The sequence below is a fragment of the Notolepis coatsorum genome (assembly GCF_963971535.1).
Source record: "Notolepis coatsorum genome assembly, chromosome: 13".
Taxonomy (NCBI): Eukaryota; Metazoa; Chordata; class Actinopteri; order Aulopiformes; family Paralepididae; genus Notolepis; species Notolepis coatsorum.
In genome coordinates this window covers 111964731-111984201 of record NC_140177.1, presented here as the reverse complement: position 1 = coordinate 111984201, position 19471 = coordinate 111964731, and positions in this window count along the sequence as shown.

Genomic DNA, 19471 nt, shown 5'->3' with positions numbered 1-19471 from the left:
GAGTATGGATTCCCAGTGTCGGAGATATTGTGTTGTTACTAATTGTGATGAAACAAAGGAGAATATAAATTATGAATTTTCTTTGCATCTTTGCCGGTGAATAACACCATGTTACAATTGTGCAACCACGAGCTCCCTCACTGAGCTCATTCAGCACCTTCTTGAGATCAAGTGTACAAAAAATCTAAGCAAATTAATAAAGGGAAGATAATTAAACAGAAGGATTTGTAGATACAGTAATAAATTATAATCCATTTTATTTATAAATTCCTATCTCACCTTGAACTTGACTTTATTATGGCCATCATACATCTATGGATAGGGGAAAAGCTCCTCTTTCCAATGACAGTGTTAAATCTGGATTTAGTCATTTCCTCACGGTTTTACGATAAAAGAGATATAATTAGCATTTTTTCGATAAATTCTTATTTTCGGTACATCTTAAAGGGGAACTATCTTACTATTTATTTCACTATTTGGGCAAGTATACACAATTCCTGTGAGTCTATGGAAGACATCTGTAAGGTTGTTTAAAAAAAAATCATTGTTTTGTATTTCTAATCAAGTACTGTAGAGCAGCAGTTTCTACCCTTCAAGATTCCAAGCTGTTTTTGGCTGGGCTCCACCCATACTCGCAATGCACTTTGAGTGACAGTCACCCGCACTGGCAGATACCTTTTGGGGGAGAGAGAGAGATAGAGAGATAGAGAGGGACTAATTAATTTCACCGCGGGGGGCATAATCCCACAGGACAATGCATTGGTAACTTGTTTCAAATGACAATATATACCCCCGTGAATATTATTGCACGGATCGGAATACGCGTGGGAGCGTGCACTATGATATTTTGCAACAGGTTGACGGGACGCGAGTGCTGATATGAGAGAGAGTGAGAGCGAGAGAACGAGCGAGAGAGAGAACGAGCGAGAGAGAGAGAGGGAGAGACAGATAGAGAGAGTGAGAGAGTGAGAGATAGATAGAGAGGGAGAGAGAGAGGAGAGATCGCTCCGAGAGCGTGTGTGTGTTTCCCCCCACACATACGCAGTCGCAAGTGTGTGTAAATGCTCCGAGACGAGTCGCACCGTATGAGAGCCTCTCTCTCCCTCCCTCTCTCTCTCTTTTTCTCTCTTTTGAGGAAGTGTCAGTGACAGGGAAACCGCTTCAGAATTATTCCCACTCACTCCGTTGTTGAGCGAATTGTTGATTGTGAGTGGTGGAACTAAACCACAGAAGGGGCGGAGGTACGCATATCATTATGCAAATTATTCTGCTTCCGTCACAGGGGACCAACATTCAGAATGGCTTGGTTCAGTGGGGGAGGATCTTGTCTCATCTGAACTGGAAGAATGCGCCAACATGAGAATTTGAGACATAGACAGTGGGTCTCATTCCCGAACGGATTTACGAAAATTTCCTCTTAGGCAGATGTCTGTCCATTTAAGACATATTAGGGCATGTAGCGCGATTCCCTAAATGTTCCTGAGATCAGATTTGAGCGTGGCTGCGAGCAGATTTAAGAATGCTGAGGAGCACACTTATGATTGATTGACTAATTGAAAATGTTATTAACTTGACAGACTGTGTTCTCATAGTGATTCCTTCATGTCAACGCTACAGGCCTCCTTGGAATTAATTACTTAATCATAATTAAAATAAATATGACAATATTTGTACGATAAGAAATTACACATTTGATGTCGGAAAAATAAATAATATGGATTCATCTGATCACAGGGCAGCTGGATTAACCATATCTGAACCAATTTCGATGGGTCGCAAAACGCTTCCGCATCCATTTTCCCATGGCTGCATCATTAATTGCCTTATAAGGAGCTCTGGAGGTGTTGTTTTGTATGCAAATGACCTGCACGTTCATGTTTCAGACTGGTGCCATTCCCCAACGCAGATATCACAGGTGCGAACGTTTGAGACACTTAAGACATATTACCAGCGTGTTGGTCAAGCGTGTCATTGATTCTGTCTCAGTCGGTTCCAAGATAAGTCTTCCAAGAGAACTCTTTGGAAAATATTGGGGAATGAGACCCAGTGTTGGTACAACCCCACATTGCTAGAAAACAATGCTAAACACTGGAAAAGGCAATTTATAAGATAGTTCCCCTTTAAAAACAAATTAAAATATACACTTTGACTGCTGTTTTGCTACGGTTACGGTCTCTTGGCTACATTTGAAAAAGAAACACAACATTGACATCCACATGTAGGCCCTTTTGAGGACGATTCGCGACGCGCCACTTTGCCGACCTCTAGCTCGGGTGTGCATTTATTTTAATACAATATATATAGAATTAAAGCCCTATTTGTCGCCTGCCGATTGCCGTTTCAGGCGACAAAATCTGTTCAGCAGTTCTCGAGTTACATGCCGATATGTGAGGCGTGCGACAAAGTACACGGCAGAGTCAGATTACCACCCCCGACTCCCGGGGCTCTAGCTCCGTCAATCATTTGGCGATCTCGAAAAATTAAACGGTGGACTACTCTTTGCGCCAATTGGTGCACACTGAAATAAATGTACTGTAGCTTGGTACTGTAACTTGCTCCTGTAGCTTGGTCCTGTAGCTTGCTCCTGTAGCTTGCTTCTGTAGCTTGCTTCTGTAGCTTGGTACTGTAGCTTGGTACTGTAGCATGGTCCTGTAGGTTGGTACTGTAGCTTGCTTCTGTAGCTTGGTACTGTAGCTTGGTACTCAGGTCACTGCACGACTCCAGGGCGCTGAAGAGGGCGAGGAAGATCATGCCCGACCCCTCCCACCCCGGTCACAGCCTCTTCACCCTGCTCCCCTCTGGGAGAAGGCTGAGGATCCCAAAGGCTGTGAAAGCTCGTCACAGACTGAGCTTCTTCCCCTCAGCCGCCAGGCTGATCAATGCCTCAGGTCCAGTGGCGGCTGGTGAATTCTTCACAGGGGGGCGGAATTAATTAGTATCTATCTCTCCTTCTCTCTCTTTCTCTCTCTCTCTCTCACTCACACACAGCGCGACGTGGAATCGATTCGTTACACAATCAGACCTAGTATGTGTAGTATATACCAAGAATAACTTCAGTATGAGTACAGGGCTGTACACATTTTGCATATTGTTAAACGAACCAAGGCTAGCTATTAAACTATCGATATGAATCGAAAATGGGGGACCCTGATGTAAACAAGACAAACGTCTTTCTCTGGTCTGCATCCCCTTAACAATTGTATGTATTGAGCCGTACTGTATTGTACCCATTCTGCAATCTGTTAAATAAAGTTTTCATTCATTCATTCATTCAAACATAGACGATATTGAACAAGCCATAATCCACTTATTTTAAATCCAAAAGAAACTCCACTCTCTCTCTGATCAATACAATAATGAACACATTTGTATATCTTGTCATTTTAAACAAGTTACCATTCATTGTCTGGTTGATTATGATCCACCCGCGACGAAATTAATGAGTTAGTTCAACAACAACACAGCATAGAGAGAGAGAGAGAGAGAGAGAGAGAGAGAGAGAGAGAGAGAGAGAGAGAGAGAGAGAGAGAGAGAGAGAGAGAGAGAGAGAGAGAGAGAGAGAGAGAGAGAGAGAGAGAGAGAGAGAGAGAGAGAGAGAGACTAACTTTGTTTAGTTTAAACACGGTCCAGGAGGGCTTGATATGTCCAGGTTGTTGATGTATATGTCCACTGTCCAGACTGTTGATGTATATGTCCACTGTCCAGACTGTTGATGTATATGTCCACTGTCCAGACTGCATCCAGTTAGCCATTATACTAGCATGTTGTTGTTTGTTGTCGAACCAGCTAAGACAGAGTATAGCCTACCCTAGTTCGAGAAGCTTTGTGGTCCAGACTCCAGGCTTGAACTTTCCATAAAAGTGTCCATATAAATCTATTTAGTTAGATCCAACACTGTCTGAATGTACAGTATCTTGTGATTATTATCAATTTCCGACAACTATTTCCTAGTAGCCCCTCGAATAGCATCTGCATAGCCAGAGCCCAGAGCACAACGTCTGGGGACGCGATGTCACGTGCCACTCTCAGCCAATAGTGACTGCATCGGGCACTCGAGCAAGCGCCCTCTGGTATCGTATTTGACAGCGCTATGTTGTACGTACGTATTTATTTATACGTATTTACATTTTACGCAATTACGGCAGAGCAGAAATGAGCGCTCATGAAAACGGAGTGGAGGGGGCTAGGCGCCGGCTCGGCTGGGGGATGAATAGGCTGCTGCCTCCTCATGCAAATAATTCTTTCTTCTTCTTCTTTTAACCAGGGAGGGCGGCGCTCTAGCGCCCACTATCGGCCAACCGCCACTGCTCAGGTCCCCCCCCCCCTCTGCCCCCAAGTGACACTGGCACAATGACACTGACTGCACTGCACTAGTCCTTACTGGAACTCTGCACTCTTCACTTTATATATATATATATATATATATATATATATATATATATATATATATATATATATATATATATATATATATATATATATATATATATATATATATATATATATATATATATATATATATGTATTTAATTGATTAATCCTCCACTGCACTGTTTTTTGTCCTGTGTCTGTGTTGGTGTTTGTCGTTTACTGTGAAAAAAGAAAGGACAAAAATGCATACACTGTATTGCTGCAACAATTACCAATGTGTTTTTACACAAATGGCTTAATAAAGGAATCTGAATCTGAGCTTGGTCCTGTAGCTTGGTCCTGTAGGTTGGTACTGTACCTTTGTACTGTAGCTTGGTCCTGTAGCTTGGTCCTGTAGGTTGGTACTGTAGCTTGCTTTTGTAGCTTGCTTCTGTAGCTTGGTACTGTAGCTTGGTACTGTAGCTTGGTGCTGTAGCTTGCTTCCGTAGCTTGGTCCTGTAGCTTGTTGTTGATTTTCATCATCCAGTTTTTGTTTGTTTTTTGGATCTGTTTTTGTTTGGGAATATGAGGCGAGGTGAGCCCCGTGTGAGGAGTGTGTGCCAGTGGCACAGTTTGACCTTATAGGAGTGGAGTCTCAATCTGAGATAGAATCATCGGAGGATGAAGAGGTTGATGACCCATCCTTTGAGTGGCACGTTCAGCCGAACGCACAATTGGAGGGGGCTTCCCACTCTCCAGAACATTTACAACAAGCGGTGCAGGGGTAAGGCTAAGAGAATTATCAAGGACTCCAGCCACCCAAACAACTGCCTCTTTGAACTGCTGCGGTCAGGCAAGCGATACCGGAGTCTCATGGCAAGCACAGAAAGACTCAGAAGAAGCTTCTATCCCCAGGCCATCAGGTTGCTCAACGAACAATAACACTATGCAACAACCATCAAATGCACTCACAGCACACACATCCACACGCACACACTCACTTTAAACAAACAACACACTGCACACTTTAGAACACCTAAACACAATTTATATTGATTGGTAAAGGATTTGCACTACAACCCATACCTCAGTACACCTTGCTGTAAATAGTACCTAAATTGTACCTCATCCCATTTCTGCTTTGCACTATATAGTATATTGTATATTAGTATATTGCATAGTATATTGTATGGTAACTCAATCACTTCTATTCTGCATTGAACATTGTACATATGTATATACTGAACACTGTGTCTACGTACGTGACTTCTATTTTTTACTTCTTTTTTACATGCTATACTATTTTACTTCATACTTATCGTTTTGTCTAGCACAGTCTCTGGAGCGTAACAGAAAGAAGCATTTTGTATAAAAATATTCTGTACTTCTGTATAACAACTATTAAAGAAACTTGAAACTTGAACTTGTCCTCGACAACGAGAGGTAAGACACTTATTTCGGACGTTTAGTGCTTTTGTTTTGTTTATAACTGTTCATAAAAGTTGAAAATAATGTATTTTTACATGTCATTGTCTACAGCGATGATGGGATGCCTGGGACCAGCACAGGGAGCAGGGGTGGTGGCCAAGCCAGGTCAAATGACCCAGACAGGTGAGACAGACTTTTATTGCTTTTTTATTTGCAGACTTTGCAATATATACAGAATGGAATGTTGAGAGCGTTGTAGTGTGAGCACAAGGACAATGGGTGGGGTGGCCAAACCACTTCTCTTTGTGTACCACTTCTCTTTGTGTTGATGATGACCACAACAGGACCAGGTAAGATACAAAAGAAAAGGGTTGCTTGCTGTATGCTGTGCTGTGTGCTGTACTGTACTCTGCTGTACTCTGTACTGTACTGTGTGTGCTATACTGTACTCTGTGCTGTATACATATACTATACTGTCTGATACTATAATCTATACCGTCTGATACTACAGACATGATGAGCAGCCTGGGGCTACAGGGAGACCTGCAAGGAGGGGACAGCGGGCTAACTAACTAAAAACTAAATGACCCAGACAGGTGAGACAGACTTATTATGCACGTTAGTGCTTTTGTTTAGTTTATAACTGTTCATAGAAGTTGAAAATAATGTATTTCTACATGTCATTGTCTACGGCAATGATGGGATGCCTGGGACATCGACCGGTACGAGGAGAATGAGGGGGGCGGGGGGTGGCCAGGCCAGGCCAGGTCCAGGTCAAATGACCCAGACAGGTGAGACAGACTTATTATGGCTGTTTATTGCTTTTTTATTATTACTCAGTTTGCAGACTTTGCAATATATACAGAATGGAATGTTGAGAGCGTATATACAGTGTGTGTGCAGAGTGTTGTAGTGTGATAGATGAGCAATGTTTTATATGTACAATGTGTGTGCCATTTATGTGCAGACATGATGAGCAGCCTACAGGCCAGGGCAGGCCAAGACCTCCAGCCCAGGCAGGTCTGACACCCTGGAACACAGAAAAGGATCCTGACAGAGCCCCACAAGTCAGCAGGTTCATGCCCCGCAGACCACTAGGACCCCAGCTAGACGCCCACGCAGCATACTCACCGAAGGAGCTGTTCATGTTGTATTTCACCGTTGGTGCAATGAAGACCCTGGCTGACAACACAAACAAGTATGCTGCGAAACAAAAGGCTCTGGGGCAGAAGTACAAGTGGGTGGATGTCGACGCTGATGATATATCCAAATTAATCGGCCTACTACTGTACAGCGCTCGTCAATCTGCCATCTCTCCAGGACTACTGGAAAGTACAGCACATCCTCTCAGTTCCATTCCCTAGGATGGTCATGTTCCGGGACCGATTCAGGTATAATATATAGTCCTGTATAGTGTATGTACATTGTGTCCCATATGTTACTTATGTTTATAGTGTCCTATGTTACTTTATGTTTATATTAGATATTCTTTTATATACACCGTGGGAAGGGGAAAACGAAATTTCACTTCCTTGTATGTCTTGCACATTATGAGAAGCGACAATAAAGCTGACTTTGACTTCAGGTCCATCCTATGGAACCTCCACATGAGCGATCCAGAGGAGGATGACATAAATGATGCGAAAAAGGGAACACCACAGTATCACAAGCTGTCCAGGGTCAAGCCTCTGATCGATGAAATCCGTGATGCCTGCAAGGCACATTATCATCCCAAGAAGGCCCTGTCCGTGCATGAGAGGATGGTGGCCACGAAGGCGAAGACCGGCATGACCCAATACATGAAGGACAAGCCGACAAAATGGGGGATAAAGCTGTTTGTGCTGGCTGACTCCGATAACGGCTACACTCTCAACTTCAACTTCAACGTCTACATCGGCAAATCGCAAAGGCGGACAAGCGAACACGGGCTATGATGCAGTTGTCGATCTCATTCAGGTATAATATATAGTCCTGTAAATAGTGTATGTACATCATGTCCCATATGTTACTTATGTTTATAGTGTATAGTGTACATTTTTTCTACTAAAACTGTATTGTTTATTTTGCTCTGTAAAGTGTCTTTGAGCATTCGGAAAAGCGCTATACCAAATTGATGCATTATTATTATTCAGCCAGCATACCTTGGGAGTGGGACTGGATACCACATCTATGTAGATAACTTCTACACCAGTCCCAAGCTGTTCCTGGACTTGATGGCCATGAAGTTCGGAGCCTGTGGTACCAAATGGCCAAATGTTGGACCAAATGGCTTCACCAAGAAGTCGGAGAGAGGCTCCATTAGATGGATCAGAGAGGAGTCCCTGGTCTTCATCAAGTGGATGGACACACGGGAGGTATGTACTCGTATACATAATATACAAAGTGTGAATCCCGGTCCGTACTCTATTATTATTATCTTATTCTTAGGCCTATTTTATTCTTAGGCAATTTGTTTTGTTATTCGTGACTTTGTTAACAATAATAATAATAATAACTTTGTTTTATATAGCGCCTTTCAAAAGACCCAAGGTCGCTTTACATAGGGGGGGGAATAATAAAAGTAGGAGTTTTTTTATTGAGTCTAAATGTCTACTGTGAGCGATTTGTAGTGTCAAATTTCCCTCGGGATGATTAATTTCTATTCTATCTATTCTATTCTATTTAGGTGTCCGTGTGCTCCACCATCCACCCAGCGGTCTCTCTTTAATCTCTTGGATCTTGAAGGACGATGGGCGCTGGACTGTGAAGGCGATTCCCTGCCCAACCCCCATCATTGCTTATAATAAGCATATTTTGTTGACCTCTCAGACCAGCTGATCCAGTACTATTCAACCCACCGCAGAACTGCCCTCTGGTACCGGACCCTGTTCCTCCACTTTGTGGACATCGCGACCACAAACGCTTACATATTACACTGAGAGAGGAGTGAGGCAAAACAGGAGGCACACATGTCTCACAAGGACTTCCTGACAGAGATGGTGGGCCAGCTGTGTGGAGTGGACATCACAGGAGTTCCTGTCGACAGGAAAACAGAACATATTCCTGATCCCATCGCTGCGCCCACAGAGGACCCCAGACAGAAAGCCACACATGGCTGTAGGATCTGCCAACAGTGTAACCTAGGGGGGAAAAGGAGCCTGACTTGCTGGAAATGCAAGTGCTGTGATGTAGCCCTCTGTGTCATCGTTGACAGAAACTGTCTCGAAGCGTTGAGCACACACAGCACATACAGTATACAGCACAGTACAGTACAGTACAGTACTGTACAATACAGTACAATACAGCACAATACAATACAGTACAGCACAGTACACACACACACACATATATGTGTGTAGTGTATATAGTGTATATATGTATATTGAATATTCCTCTTTACTTACTTTTTTTTTTTACTTTTACTTTTTTTACTGACTTTTTGTAAAAAAGCATGATGGTGAGAATTTTCAGTTGAGAATAAAAAAATCGTCTGTGTGTGGAGAAAATAATTGTTTGTAAATTGAATTCTGTTCTGTTCTCTTTTGTTTATGTATATATGCTACCTGAGTGTGCATTTCCACTGTTTTATATGCTTCATTGACCATGTTTGCATTTGTTTGTAGTAAAAAAAAAACACATTTTCTAAAACCGTTTTTGTATTTTGTGTTGTACATTATGCAGTATACACAGTATGAATCAGTTTTGTATGAATATTAGCGGCACGGTGGTGTAGTGGTTAACACTGTCGCCTCACAGCAAGTAGGTCCAGGGTTCAATTCCCGCTTGGGGACGAGGTTTCCCTGTTGCCAGGTACCCAGGTGGGGTATCTCCCAGGCCTTTCTGTGTGGAGTTTGCATGTTCTCCCCGTGCTCACAAGGGTTCCCCCCCCCCCGATAAGAGAAACCCAATGGAAAAACATGCACAACCAACAGCTCTCTGACGCTGTCGCGCCCTTGACGAAGATGGCAGGAGCACTTGGATTGGTCCCTGGGCGCGGCCTCTCGTCTACGCCCTGTCTGCTCCCGGCTGCCCTTGGGGGGAAGGACGACGGGATGGGTTAAGCGCAGAGCTCAATCGCATCGGCGACTGAGAAAAAGACAATGCATGTGTGTGTGTGTATTACAGTGTGTGTGCCGCTCCCATTGCATGTCCAGTTCGTTGCATGCCGAATAACGACCTCTAAAGAGGTCCTGCATTATTATTATTATTATTATTATTATTATTATTATTATTATTATTATTATTATTATGAAAACTAACTGTCAGGTCATATAGGTGAGACTGTGCTGAAAAAAGGATACCAAACATACCATGGTAAAACATTTTTAAATGTGAATTATACAATTTAAATCAAAAGTAGCCAAAACATTGAAAATATCCCAGGACTCCGAAGTGAAGTAAAGTGTTCAATCAATCAATCAAGCAAAGGGAACTGCCGCCATGAACCCAACTCCATAGGTACACACAATGTACACAAATACAGAAAATATTAAATGTGGCACTAAACCAGCAAATTGGCTCTAACAGTAATATAATAAATCTTACCTTTGCGTTTCTCCATCGAAACTGGCCCCTGTAAATGTCCTAACCCAACCCCCTCCAATGTACAGTTACCCCCCCCCCACCCGCCTACTCAACCCCCCCCCCCCCCCCCCCCCATCCCTTGGTCTTGCATCCAAACAAGACTTAAATAAAATACAGCTTACTCAAAATAGAGCTGCAAGACTTGCATTGCATAGCTCAATTAGAAACGGTGTTGAAAAAATGCACAAAGAACTGTCATGGATGAGAGTCAATGAGAGACTAGTGTGTAGTCTTATTTTGTTCATGAGAAATATTTATACTTTACATAAACCTGTGTGCCTCTTTTTGCAGCTGGTGCTTATTAGTGATGGTCATGGCTATGGCAATAGACAAGCCAGAACTAAAGCCTTAAAGAAAACTGTAATGTACAGGGCAATGTCCTACTGGAATAGACTTCCACAATATTTGGTTTCAATTACCAGTAATGTGGGATTCAAGAGGAGACTGTGGCTGTAATGCAGAAAGAGATTGATTTTGGTTGGGTCTAATCTGTGTCTAATGAATGGGTTCTTGTGTTGGGTTATGTGTTGATTTGGAATGTCTTTGTCTAGTGGTTCTGAGGAGTATTAGAGTATTAGTGTATGGAATGTCATGCTGTTTTTGAGCACGTTTTAATTTTCTCTGAGATGTCTCCGTTTGTTGTTTTATTGATATTTGTTGTTTTATTGATATTTGATTTGTTCTATATGTTTGTATATTTGTTATTGTTCTATATTAGAAAATTTGGCATACATATTTGTTTGTATGTCTGATTGGTTTAATGTTCTATAATTGTTTGTATATTTTATTGGTGTTTTATTGATATTTGTTTTGTTTTTATGTTGTTTTATTGATTATTCTTGTTTAATTTTTATATGTTTGTATCCAGACCCCAGGAAGAATAGTCGCTGCTGAGGCAGGGACTAATGGGGATCTGAAATAACCCAACCTCCTCCAATGTACAGTTTCTTCCCCCTCAAATGTATATACTCTCTTTTTTAGACCCTTTTTGTATCACAAACAGTACTGTATTTGTAGATTCTGGTATGTCATAAATGTCTAGATGTAGCAGTACTGTGTATCTGAAAGATGAAATTACATACCTAGGTTCCATCCTAGAGGCAAATCTTTCCTGTGATAAAATGGCATCCAATGTAATAAAAAAAGTCAACCAACGAACTAGATTCTTGTACCGGATCTCCTCTCTGGTAAACAAGAATACCCTGAAGACTCTGGCACGAGCACTCATTGAAGGGTACTACGACTATGCTTGCACCTCATGGTACCAGAGCACCTCAAAGGCACTAAAAACAAAATGACAAACATCACAAAACAAACTGGTCAGACTACTGCTTGACCTTACTCCTAGAACCCACCTCACCCCTGCCCACTTTGACAACCTAGGATGGCTTAGAGTAGACGACAGAGTACAGCAACTTGCAATGGGCCTGGTCTACAAGATACACTACACGACTAAGGTACCCATGTAGGCCTACATGTCAAAATACTTCCCAAAGATCAGTGAATACCACGACCACAACACCAGAGGGAGCTCCACAAATCATGTGAAACCCAGATTCGTCTCAAACAAGGGACTAAACACGTTTAGCAATTATGCCACATCAATGTACAGTCCCCCCCCCCCCCTCCACCCCAACTACCCAACCTCAGTGGCGTTTGCCCCCCCTTGATTGATTTTTTTTGTCAAATCAGTTGTGCAATAGTCACTTTTGGTGAGTTGTTTCTATACAATTCAGTTATATGACATTTAGGTATGACACAGGACTACACAAGCATTTTTTGTATAGAAATGTGTCAACAGACTAAAGCAGGGAAGCACAATATTTTGCATACGAATTATGCAGAATGTAATATCATAACTGTCTATTACTTTTCTTGCAATTGAGCCAATTTTCCTTAGGTACGGTTTTGAGGTGTGTGTTCAACAGAATGTAGTATCAAAAACACATTCACAAAAAGTATGGGTTACTGAATGCTGAACTGCACTGTTATAATCACTAAGCCATTGTAAGACATTACCTGTGTCCCTGTATCACTTGTCTCTGCTGCCCTTTGATTAAAAAACGTCCCTATGTCCATTTCCCTTTTTTTTGGCATATTTCAGTTAGTCACAGTAAAAGTCACCTAGTAAAAGTGAGATAATTGACAATATCAAAACATGCTAGGGCTGTACCGAATAGTTTGAAGCTTCGTTCATAATGTTGACATTCGAATTCTAAATCAACATAAAAAATTGTAATACAAAAAATTAAATAATAATCTTTTATTTTTAAATGTTTAAATTTTTATTTGCCAAGGTATGTAGGTGCCATTGTAATGGAGGTACCGCAGTATATCCACAGTCACGATGGTACAAGTAGTTCAGTGGCTGTGGATGGTAAGCGGTACTGCAAGTAAACTCACTCCCCAGAGGCATCCAGACCCGGAAGCAAGGAGTGAATTCACTTCTTGCTTAGTGGTCTGTGATGCCGCCCGCAACGCGGGCGTCCGGGGTTCAACTCCCACTCAGGGCGATCCCTTAACAGGGGTCGAATGGACTAAACACAACGCAGACAAGATCACACCGGCTACATGTGGTGCCGCTAGACCCGGATGCCCTGGGTGGAGTGAGTTTAGGGGGGTGAGTGTAACGGAGGTACCGCAGTATATCCACAGTCACAATGGTACAAGTAGTTCAGTGGCTGTGGATGGTAAGCGGTACTGCAAGTAAACTCACTCCCCAGAGGCATCCAGACCCGGAAGCAAGGAGTGAATTCACTTCACCAGGGTTCAACTCCCACTCAGGGCGATCCCTTAACAACAGGGGTCAAATCGACTAAACACAACGCAGACAAGATCACACCGGCTACACCATACCTTGCCATACCAGAACGACGCCCCTGCCCAACCTCCTCCAATGTAGTTGTAGTCTTCGTCAAATGTATACTCTCTTTTTTAGACTATTTTTGTATCACAAACAATACTGTATTTGTAAATCTGGTATGTCATAAATGTATAGATGTAGCAGTATTGTCTATCTGTATGTCATGAGTGTCATATGTTATGATGAATTGAAAATGGGGGACCCTGATGTAAACAAGACGAAAGTCTTTCTCTGGTCTGCATCCCCTTAACAATTGTGTGTACTGAGCTGTACTGTATGTATTGTACTCATTCTGCAATCTGTTAATAAAATTTGCAATCAATCAATCATCTTTGATTAAAGTACGTGTTTTGTCGACAGCTACGGGCGAGGCTCGGTATCGCGCCCAAAATTTCTTTTTTAAGCAGGCAGAACAGTTGCCACCTAAAATGCATTACGAAAGGGGACCCTGGCCAGCACGAGGAGATGCTTCCAGCTGCAGAACCCCAGAACCACCACAGTAGCGGCGCTTAGAGGCCCCGCGCTTAGAGACCCCTCGCTTCCATTGGCTGATTTGGGTCACGTGATTTGGGTCCCACCCAATGGCTGAGGTCCTCCGGCCGCTCGCTTCCATTGGCTGATTTGGGTCACGTGATTTGGGCTAACCAAAACACTAACGTGAAAGTGAAGAAGAACACTAACAGATGTAAAGTTTGTAAACAAAATGGGCGCATCTTTGAACACCCCTGCGGCGGCGTGTCCTTTGTGTAACTATACATATCGGGACCCGATCACATTGAAGTGCAACCATCGGTTCTGCAAGCGCTGTATTGGAGACTTGTGGAGTGACTCCATGACCGGGCCGTATTATTGTCCCGTGTGGCGGTGCAACACAGAGTACAAGACGCTTCCCTTTGAGCGGAACGCAACACGGCCGTCCGCATCTGGATCCCTCGCCCTCGCCCCTCGCTGCACCGCAGGTATGTCAGAGCTTCAATTGGTCATTCAAAACTAAATTAAAAGATAAACATGTTTACCACATGCCCCCCCCAACCTCCTCCAATGTACAGTTTCCCCATCCCACCTACCCAACCTCCTCCAATGTACAGTTTCTTCCCCCTCAAATGTATACTCTCTTTTTTAGACCCTTTTTGTATCACAAACAGTACTGTATTTGTAGATCTGGTATGTCATAAATGTATAGATGTAGCAGTACTGTCTATCTGTATGTCATGTATGTCATATGATGAATTGAAAATGGGGGACCCTGATGTAAACAAGACGAAAGTCTTTCTCTTGTCTGCATCCCCTTAACAATTGTGTATTGAGCTGTACTGTACTGTACCCATTGATTGATTGATTGATTGAAAAGTTTATTAACAGATTGCAGAATGGGTACTGTGGAATAATATAATGATTCCCCAACTCTCTCATGTAAAGACATCCCCCTCCCCTGATATTATACAGTAATCTCACCCACATTATGAAGAGAAAAGTGAGTAACTGGAATAATATAATGATTCCCCAACTCTCTCATGTAAAGACATTCCCCTCCCCCTTCTCCCCAATCCTGTGCCCCCCCCCTCTCCCCAATCCTGTACCCCCCCCCCTGTGAACTATATAAGACTCCTCCCAACAACATTCCAGGGCTCTTTACCTGGGTCATTTCAGCTGATCACCTGGGGCGAGAGCCTCAGCCATTCTCTCTATGTACTATGTATATTTCTATCTGTTTGGTTAATACAACTTTGTTATTAACTGAACCTCGGTTGACTGAGAACATTCTTTTTCTGGATATCCACGAATATCCCACAATTATTGGAATGTTGTTGGGAGGAGTCTTATATAGTTCACAGGGGGGGGGGGTACAGGATTGGGGAGAGGGGGGGGGGGCACAGGATTGGGGAGAAGGGGGAGGGGAATGTCTTTACATGAGAGAGTTGGGGAATCATTATATTATTCCACAGTACAGTACAGTACAGCTCAACAATACATACAATTGTTAAGGGGATGCAGGCCCCTACAAATGTCCTAACCCAGTTGTACAATAAAGACTAAGCATGGCTTTGTCAGTATTCCAATGTACAGTGCCCCCCCCCCCTACCCAACCCCCCCCCCCACCTCCAATGTACAGCCCCACCCCACCTACCCAACCTCCTTCAATGCACAGTTTCTATGTCAAATGTATATACACTCTTGTATGTCTGTATGTCATGTATGTCATATATGTTATGATGAATTGAAAATGGGGGACCCTGATGGAAACAAGACGAAAGTCTTTCTCAGGTCTGCATCCCCTTAACAATTGTGTGTATTGAGCTGTACTGTACTGTACCCATTCTGCAATTAATAATGTTTTCAATCAATCAATCAGGTGGGACGATGGATCTGTGCCAGTGCCTGTGGTGCCAGCAGAGCCACTCCTTGGTGCCCAGGCCCTCAGAAGGATGGGAAGCAACAACGCCACCAGAGAGGCCATTACTGGAAACCTTCACTGGGTACTTCTCAGCAGCAGGATAGGTGCCATGGCAGAATGGGATCATCTGAGGACCTCCTACTCCTACCTCCTGTATTCACCCAAAGGCTCTTTTCAGAGCCACCCAAAGGCTCTTTTCAGAGCCACCCACTTTGTGTTGAGAGAGTTGTTCCCATGCTCAACCAAGATTGTCCTTGTACAATAACAATTTATTACCAACAATTTTGTATAAATGTTATTCATAACTAGCATAATGTTTTGGCTATTACGATGCAAATCAAGATTAAACTTTGACCAATGCATATATACATATTACAATATGGGCACAGATACATTTAGACATTGAATTGATTATTAGAACAGTGCATATTTATTTTATTTACAGATCATCAAAGGCACAGGTAAATTAAACTGATTACAATTCAATTAAATCATTAAAAACAAGTAAACCTAAAAACAATTGAACTGATTACAATAAAACAAAGAACCTACAACTCAACTGGAAACTGAGCCTCATGCTAAACCTGCTGGATTTTCATTCTGACAAGTGAATTCTTTTCAAAAAAGGAGGTAGGGACCGCACTCAGAATATCATTGTTTTTATTTTCAAGTTGTTATAGCGCACTGCTGTGCACACTGATGAAGGCCGGATGGCTGAAAACGTTTTGTGCGCTATAACAACTTGAAAATAAAAACAATGATATTCTGAGTGCGGTCCCTACCTCCTTTTTTGCAACTTAATTAATGTTGGACTACGCACCTGTCTGAGCGCAGTGGTTAGCCCCTTTTTCTACTAAAAGTGAATTCATTTCACCATCAAGTGTGTCCAAAGCTGGCAGCAGGCTCAATAAAAAATGTTCATTGCTGTTGACCGGGACTGGGACATTCCTGATTACCCCCATCAGTTCCTGCTGGTAGGTAGTCAGGCGGGTGGTGGTGCGGGGCAGTGTTGTGGATGGACCAGGGCCCTCCTCCTCCTCCTCCTCCTCCTCCTCCTCACTGCTCAAACCTTGGGTCGTCTGGGTGACAGACGACAGAATATTTCAGTTTTGGAGATAAATGACTAGAATAATTTAATTAAGTTTCCACTTTTTCCAGTTTTCCACAAAATGCCAAAGCTATATATATATATATATATATATATATATATATATATATATATATATATATATATATATATATATATATATATATATATATATATATATATATATATAGTTTGCCATTTATGTAAACAAACCTGATTACATCAGTGGTATCTCACACACATTCTGAGAATGTTTAACAATAAAAACCTTGTGACTGGAAATGTTATCTATGTCCATCTGTGTTAAATCTCTGTACAGCTTTTGACTAGTTAATATATGATCAACTAGTATACTAGGCAAAGACACTAGGTTACAGTCTGACGGCGTTCTTATAAACAACAGCCAAGGTTGAGGAGATATGACATTCTGGTCAGACGCTGGTGTGTCTCTGATGATGAACTGAGCACTTTTCTGTGGGCATGGAAACAGAAATAAACTATGTTCTATATTTGTATACAAATTGACTCGATCTGAATTCCTACAGCTTCACTGTTTGGCTCATTGGAATATTCCACAACAACCTTCATCTCCTACTCCCTGCTTGCACTGAAGTGATCAGGCCCTAAAGTCAATTATTACCTCTGACATATATGATGGAGACATGGAGGTGAGCAAGGAGTCCACAGTCTGCCGGCTCTCCATCTCCCTGAAATTACTGCTGGTCTCCCTGTCTTGCAAGTGTGGCTCTAAAAAACGGAGGATGCTCAAATATTTCCATCTTTTTCTTTCTCCAGCTTCTGCTCCACTCTTCTTCTCTTTGTCAGCCTTTCTATCTTTGTAGGAAAGCCCTGCTAATAAGACTACTTTGTTCTGTAATAGCCCTTTAACACTTTCCGTGCCACTCACGAGATTTCTCAGGTTTTTTTTATAGGTGGTTGCTAGCCACTCACGAGATTTCTCGGATTTTTTTTTCTTTTTTTTTAGCGATCTGAAAAATTATTGCATCACCCGAGCCTACCCGAGTATAGCCGAGGGGCGCCGGCGATCACTGTGGAAAAAAGCGCCCCCTGTCGTCTCCCAGACGACATAAGTGATTTTGGAATGGACTCAATGAAAATGAATGGGGAAAAAAATCCGGTACTCCACATTTTCCAGTTCACTGATCCAGCCGGGGTTACCACAGTTCATTCTGGAACCTCAGATCCCCGTTGATCATGGAGATCTACAGTATCGCGTTGGATCCATACACGTATCGATTTTTTCGAATGGTGATCAGGAATTGGAATATACCAGTTGGATACCATCTGATGTCAGGTAAGGACTCTATGTTATCAGTGTTAGGATAATCAGAGTAAGTTTGATGAAGTTATAAGCTGTTTTGTGAAATGTCCTCTTTCGGTTTCACTGTAAAAGTCTGTGAGGAAATCAACGGAGCGATTATCAGTGCGCGGCCGTAATGTGCTTGCGTGCACGTATAATATTGATCATCTAGCGTTTATTTGAAAACGATTCATAAAAAGGCAGACGAATATCAACGTTGTGGAATATTCCACTAAAAGACGATTTTCATAGAATGCTCCAGAATGAGCTGTTTTTTATATCAAAACAGGGGCTTTTCTAACTGCTCTGAAACGGAAACGACGCGATAAAAAAACAATCTGCCTTCACAGCACTGACTGGAAAATAGTATTTGATAATGCGATGGGCAGATTAGACACATAGCCATAATTTAAAACATAGATTAGGCGATATTAACGTTAACATTGGCGCCGATGGTGGCATTCAGCCGGTAAAACGGAAAACCAGGCGTGGCGCTCAAAGTGTTAATATGTTGTTGTTGACAGGAAAGGGTAATTGATTTATGCCAGTGTATTCGTTCAGCGTGATGTGCTAGTGTTGCACTCTAGTCTTCTGATAACGTTACTGGCCCTTTAAGAGTTTCTCCGTCGGAACGTGTGCACAAGCTGTTCTCTGTGCTGCTGCCCGACGGTGCGGCTGTTGCAGCAGTAAGATCTTTCCCTTTGAGGAACGTGTGCGTAAATGACACGTGAGTACGGTACCTATGTTTAGTCCTGCCTAATTCATCCCTTCAGCTTACTCTACTTTTATAGTGTGTCTCCGCTGATCCATTCCTGTTGACGTTGTTCCCTCTGTTATTGAAACACTGCGCCGTTAGCTTAGCTACACGTTAGCCAACCTAGGTTCCCTCTGCTATGATATGCTGCCTGCTAGTGATGCTGCGTGGTTAGCTTAGCCGCACGTGAGCTAGCCTAGGCTATATAACTCACTCACTACTCCTAGTGAATTGAATGTATCTTACACCTGGTTTACAGTCCGCCTACCTATACTGTTTACATGCACTGCATGAGTAATCCCCCTGCATAGGCTATGTAGGTTATATCTAATAACTCCGGTTAAGTGAATGTCTTGGCTACTAGTTGCACTGTATTGCTAATGAATATTATTGCAGCTATATACCACATGTTTATGACATTATGTTTATGTGCGCCACTACTGTGTTTACTAATGTATACTGTATTGTATTCCTTTGTGTTTACTAATGTATACTGTACTGTATTCCCTTGTAGACAACCACACACACCTTTTCTGTTCCCAAATACAACCAATACCTGCAGCACGCCTCTGTGTAATTCTTTAATCGGAGTTACAACGCCATAGTGTCCGGCAGCTCTATCAAACGCAACCCGTGGAGGCCCTAGCCCTCCGTTTCATGGTCCTTCGAGCCGGATAGAGCTCCTCCAAGACGCTATGGCAGACCAGGAC